Genomic DNA, 7,596 nt, shown 5'->3' with positions numbered 1-7,596 from the left:
CAGACACACATGATATAGATATTTATATAGATAAAATTAAAAATATGATTAATTTCTTTTTATTTATACTCTGTCGTATAGATTAAAACATTCGTGCTTTGCAATGGCGTCATTTAGGTAGGATGGTGCAGGGACGGATCCAGACCAAGATAACGGGGGGAGGGGAGATTTTTAACAGACACACATGATATAGATATTTATATAGATAAAATTAAAAATATTAATTTTGATATAGGTTATTTAAAAAAAAAAACATAAAAAAAATAATAATAATAATTTTTTTAGTTATTCCAATATGTCTCATAACAATAGAGTTTATAATTACAAATTTGTTGATTATGGAGGTACCGAACGATTTTTACGTTGGTCGTTATCAGTTATCATGTTTTGGAAACACCATAAATAATATAAGATATAATTCTTATATTATCTATGGGAAACACCTACAAACACAAAACTTGGTTACGAATATTTAACATCATAGTATATAACTGTAATATCAGTATATCACCATGTAATAAATATAAGTGATAATATAGCATCAGCATAAGTTTGGTATAAAAAAAAATAGTTTAAGATTTCCCGATTTATTCTTGAAGTAATTACGTCAAAAACTAAAGTCTGCTACGGGAACGGGGAGGGGGGCGATAGCCCCATTCGCCCTCCTCTAGATCCGCCCCTGGGGTGGAGAGGCAAATCATGCGTTTGTCACAGTCTAGAACAGCGGTTGGCCACTGGGAGATTGCGGAAGAAAGATAACTGGACTGCGTCAATATATCATACATTATTTATCTTATGCATCAATAACATTCTCATAATGATTAATGAAAAAAGTTGTGTTTTAAGCAATATTATTTAATAATTTTTGACTCAGATTACAGTTGTCTCACAAAAATATCATATTTTCCCCTGGAATCCCATTAATTTATTATTTTAATCTTCTGGAATCCGATAGACATTACTTGCCGTTCCCTGGTCTAGAGTTAAGATATTCCAAAGTCGGCATATCATCAAAATATAAATACGTATTTTATAAACCCATTAACATGTTGGTAATCAAAAAAATAAGACGTATACTATAATTGTACTTACATGCTAAGTACAAATCATTATATTTTTGGACTGGCTTTACGTCACTCTCTCCTACGTTAATCGGCACTTTGGTAAAATGAGTCGCCGAATCGGAAATTCAATAAGCACATGCGTAATGCCCTACCCCAGAAAGAACTGAAATTACGCCACTGGTGCTTCAGACAATACAAATTACGAATTAAATTAGATACTTGATCACGGTTTACGACCAAAATTTCACAAGTTACTCTTTCACCTATACACAGTACTTTTAAGTACTTTTTGTAATAAATAACACTTAATATATGTGTAGGAACTAGTTTTATAATTGTTATAATCTTTTGATAAATAGTTCTATCTAAAATAGATTTAAATTTAAAATTTAAATCCTAGTTTAAATTAAATCTTTAAATTGTTAAACCTGTGTATTCCAACTAGATATTATTAAAAAATGAAAACTATTACATTATAAATCATTGTTATTGCAAAATTTTTTCAGTCATAAATAATATTATTATAATCAACTATCATAGAATCCAGGGCATTTCTTTCTTTTTGATTCCCGTGCTTACTTTTTTTTGAGAATTTTTTTCTGTGTGTACAAAAATTAAGTCCATATTATTAATATTATAGAAATTACACATATATATTTACATAATATAAATATTACATACCTAGTATAAGAATATGTAAAATATATACAAGTATAATAATAATTCGTTTTAATGTTTTCCCTTTCTTTATTATCCTTTATATTATTAATATTTTTCCTTAGATGATATTTGTTAATACGATAAAAAAATGAGATGAAATTGTATTGGTTAGTGGTTCAACAGGTAAGTATTGTGAGAAATGACTTCGTGCCAACTAACCAGCAATCCGGGGTCTATAATCTGTATACATTTTCAATTATATACCTACGTTATAAAAATCGTTTTTGTTATAATTACCCTAAATTAAATTAAATGTCCTAAAATCATAATAATCTTAGGTAGATAATTTTTTATGAGCTCTTAAAATTTTATAAATCATAATAAATCGTAAGTTCCGCCAATAATCGTTTTTCGGATGTAGCACTTTAGCTTCAACCCCTATTTGTCTCACTCAGAACTGAATGTAATTTGTTTATCCGTAATTTTGTATTTTTTTTCTTAGCAACCAACTAATCAACATTCCTTTATAACTTATAGTACGAGTATTTAAATATTAAATATAACGTTTAATTCACATCACTATAATTCTTGAGTAATTCCCACATAGCAATATATATTAATAAGATATTCTTCAAGCGTACTAGGCATTTATTAAATGAATTTAATACATTCCATGAGTATCTTGCGAACATTTTTTTAGATATCTAAAGAATATGCTCATAGATTATATGAGCATATTCATATTTCATCTGAAACAAGACATAGTGATATACTAATTATATTCTTCTAAAGTCTTCAGCATATTGTCGGATATACATAGGAAATATATAAATTCTAAAAAGTATATACATAATATATGAAAAGTATATAGAATGCCATGTGGGTTGATATATGTGCAACTCCTGATTTCGTATAAACAACGAAATCATTTTATAAGTATGAAAGATTTAAAAATGTAACGCGAAAATTTCTGCAACAGAAATATAACAATCGCCAAACACGGATATTAATACAACCAATGACTTATGTAAATACTTTGTAATTACAAACTTCGGCCCGGACCAACAAGACTATACATAATGCAATATAATATAAATAAATCCGCACAAAAATCACTTGAAAGTTGTAATGAAATTAATCATTAATTGTTTTTATAATAAGTGTGGTATATGTGGTATAGTGTAAAATGGATTATAAGGTAAGAATCTTTGTTCGGTGTTACAACAGTTAAGTTACGACAGCATGTTTTGTATCAAAACTTACAAATTTACTTTATTAAAGTGCATGTATTATGGTTTTTATTTTTGAAAATATGATGAGAAAATGTCGATAATATAGGCGTTGACTCTCGCTACGGCCTTTGACATAGGGTTTATTGACTTACTGCATTAATTTGCGATATCTAGTGTTCTGATCGAAGTCAGAGCCTGTACGTGCCTGGTTGTTGTAATCTTATTAACCTATGGCGTAAATCTGCCTGTGTAGGTCTAGGTCTGACAACGGTATAGAAACGAAAGAGACAATGTCGTCCAAAGGCGATCGTGGTTTTTATAATATGTAACATTTGACGATAACATATTTTATCAGAGGCGTGATGGACCACATAAAAGCCGGTGCGTGTTTTGTTCAAGATCGAGAAGCCGCAAAAGTGTTACCATTAGTAATATGACAATTAAATGGCTGTTCATAAAATTAAATATATTTTGTATAATCATTCAATTGATTAAAACTGGTACAATCTTTCTACGGACATCGTTATATACATATGTAAATTAAAATTCTTAAACTTGAATATTTTTTACGGTAGGCACTTTTTTGTAGTTTTTAAGCGTAAAGTAATTTTAAGGACGTTATTTTTTTAAGTTTTTAAGTTATCAATATCATATGTGTACTGCTATAAAATATAAAGATAGAAAATATTTATTTATTTCACTTAGAATTTAAATTTAAAATCATACAAGAATCCACGTTAACAAGAGATTTCTTTCCATCACCACGGTGCACTTGTAAAACATTATCAACTAAAGTAGTGGGAGTTGTTGTAAGACGTCTTTGTCATTGCATTGGTGACCGTTGGCTCTGGTAAGAGGCCACGTTTAATTAATTATTTATTGATTTATTATTAATGAAATAATATATATACAAAGCATGGCTGTTTTCATCACAATGTGCAAATTGCATAATTAGAAAAAAAATTATAGATTAATATGATTACGTAAACATAAAATTATAAACTTATATATACCTGTATATATTAGGATAATTTTTCAGGTAACCCGAGGCTTTGTTTTCCCTCTTTGAATGGAAAATGTACTATTGAAACATGCCAAACACAATACATAGTATAATAATAATAATAATAGTCATAATATTATTTATTTAAGGTTACAAAATAAGTTATTCATTACGCTATACAATATAATATTTGATCTAGTGCATTGTATTTCTATGGAAATTTATTTAATTTTGTATTACACTCATAAGGTCTAATAATATATGATATAAATTGTTTACAATCATTTTTATTTCCCTTTCACGTGATTGTTTTGATTTTTCAGATTATTACAACAATTAGGTACCTCAACCTCATTATCACAATCAAATCTTTATTGATTTTTTTTTTTCTTTAATCGATTAACCATAGTTCATAGAACATAATTTGTGTAAGTTCTTGTAGCATAGAAGCAACAAAAAAAAAAAAAAATCAACTTTAGTTGTACATACGATTTGAATCAATACAAATATCATAATAGTACCAACAATTTGGTGTGTAGATTATAGTACTGTATTTATAGTACATTTTTAATAAAATAATTTTAAAATTTATATTTCTATTAATTATACATTTTAACCATCGGGAAATTGAGTTTTCCTTTTCGATTTGAGAGGCAAACGTTAAAATCTAAATTTATATACATCGTTGTAAGACAACAGCAGAAAAAGAACGCCTGTTTCGCCAATCATTGTAAGCAATACGCAGGTAAAAATTGAAATTGTTTTTATTATTCAGTTACTATTTACTATAGGTATAGTTATACAGATATTTTTCATAAAAATAAAATACTTATGCATGCAATATTTTTTAATATTTATACTATGGTACTTCACTGTTAATAAAAACAAAGTACAAGTACTATATTATGCGTCAACATGTTTACCAATGTAGTATTTATAGTATTATTATATATGTGTCCAGTGTCATAAATGCAATTTTTAATATAATAATACAACTAACTGTGAATTCTTTTACTATATACATAAGAATTACCTATTAAAATAAATTTAAAAAAATTAGATTTGTTAAAATATGTTATGCACTATTTTGTACTGCCATAATATGAAAAAAACTCTATACTTAACATCTAAGACATAATAATTGTTAGAATATTATTATTCTTATGTTGATTAAACAGAAATATAAGTTTTCGCTAGTTTTTGCACATTAAGAAGATGTATATTGGAAAGCAAAAATAAATTATTGTATTCAAATAATGATTTTGAGCGTGACTCGGTTATTGCTGTATGGTTTTTACATATTTTAAGTGCTCATAAAAAAATAAATTGTTAGTTAAGATATTCGAAACACTTCAGATAAAGTTAAATTAACCTTGTCCTACAATTTAAATGTCTTAAGAAAAAATACAAATTTTTTTATAAGAAATAAAATTTTCCTAAAACCGTAAATTTCGTCGTTTACATAAAATTTATATATCTACTGCTATCAAGCTATATATATTATAGTTGAAATATGATAAAAATAATATTTTAATGAAGTATTAAACTTGAAATCAAAGTACTTAAAAAGAAGTACAAATAAATATAAGCAAATTTAAAATATTTTTAATATGATCAAAAATATTTGGTTAAACGTTTTATTCGATATTCATGTTTTTGAATGGAGTTTTGAAATGTAAAATATTTAAAATTACAAGCTATTCAGTTGCTTTTACAAAATATTAGCTCATATCTGATAGGTAACTATAACAATGGACTTTAAATATATTGAAACACAATAATAACTATCCCCTAACTAAGACGAATGATTTTACATTAAATATGTTTTTATCATTTACACCATGTATAGGAGTTTTTTCTGATAGATCTATAATTTTTTAGTTAGATTAACATTTTAAAAAATGTGAATTGTTCCTTTCTCTTTAGATCTTAAACAAATAACATTAGGGATATAGAGAATAAAAATATTTAATTTGTAAGACTAACATTGTAAAATGTACGAACAATTTTGTTTAAATTATAAAATTGCTCTACAAAAAGAAAATAAGTACAACAAATAATCATAAAAATAGTAATATGTATTACCACGATAATTGGAACAAATGTATAGACCATTTTGGCTCTTGAGATTTTCGATTTTCTTTTACTTACGTTCTTAGTATACATTTCATAACGATATTTAAATTTAAATTTTAGTTTGTAATAATCATCAATTAGTTGTTATGTATTAGTTATGTTAGTACATCCCACATAAATACATCGATAATATAGACATAGTGGTATAATTTGTAGCCTAAATAAACTTTATATATTGTGACATAACGTTCAGAAATAAAACTCTTAATTATTATTTGTGTTATAGTATAATGATAGTTATGCCAATGATTACACTATACAATTATTAATAAAACAAATAATTATTTACATAATTATCCAAACTGTCCATCATTCCAGTTTCAGTATTTAGCTTATACTTTTAATAATTTTATCATAGATCAATAAATATTATTATAAGCTATTAGACCAGTTATACCCATAGTTTTTAAAATAACTTTAAAAGTTATACTTTTAACTATTCTCTTATTTTATCTGTATTCAATCAATGAACATTTTAAATTAAATTTTAAGTTTTACTTTGGAAATTAATTTTTCCGAATTATGATATTTATATAAATTTATCTTATTTCGAACTAATATTTAATATTATTTTCATAAGTAAGAAAATAAATCAATATATTTTATATTCGCATTGGAGTTAACACGAAATCTTTACTTGTACATCAATTGACATGTGAATAGTTATACTTGACATTTTTATAAATAATAATTCACAATCTTTTTTTTTATTTTCTGTTTGAGTCGAGAACCAAACGGATGATGTTTTCACATTACTACAGCTCGGCCCCAATAATTCACAATTTGCATCAATTCAGTGACTAATTTCTACCATTGGGTTTGGTAAAGATAGACATTTCTGGAAAAATTTTAATAAAAGGTATGCCATTTATAAAAATGTTTAAGTACCTTTGAACATGTTATACTACATGTCAGCAATTCGGTTATTTCATATTTTTATAATCTTCCTCCTATCATCCAAAATTGCTTAAAGCATCGGAACATAAGAAACAACCTCTCTGTACCACCGTATATGGAAGAAGCCCTCAACGAAAATAATATCAAATTCATTATATTTTTATTAAAATTTATCTCATAAATAAAATCTAACAGTGAAAAAAATCTCACTAAAACCACATTACAATTTGTTATTTATGTACTTTTAATTTATATTTTTTTTAATCTAAATTACGTTAGGCTAATGACCTATGATACGAAAGACTTATTTTTAATAAAAAAAAATCTTGCTTCTCTAAATTTGAACAATTGATAGTTAATTTCAAATAATAGACTTAAAATATACCTAATTGGGATTACGAATTTATTCGGACACAACACATTTAGATCGTTTAAAAAATCTTCCTTTACACAACAACGCGAATCATCCTCGTATCATCATTAGTGCATGTGAATTTCATGAAATCTATAATTTATTGGTGATTTCCAAAAGGTTGAAAAGCTTTGATAAACCGTTGAACCAGCTGACCACGATTCACCTTTTTGAGTAGGATATATTTGTTGA

Source organism: Sipha flava, unplaced genomic scaffold (genome assembly GCF_003268045.1).
Source record: "Sipha flava isolate LNK unplaced genomic scaffold, YSA_version1 39_pilon_pilon, whole genome shotgun sequence".
In the NCBI taxonomy this organism is placed as follows: domain Eukaryota; kingdom Metazoa; phylum Arthropoda; class Insecta; order Hemiptera; family Aphididae; genus Sipha; species Sipha flava.
The sequence above is the reverse complement of the archived record's forward strand: the minus strand, read 5'-3'. Positions refer to the sequence as shown.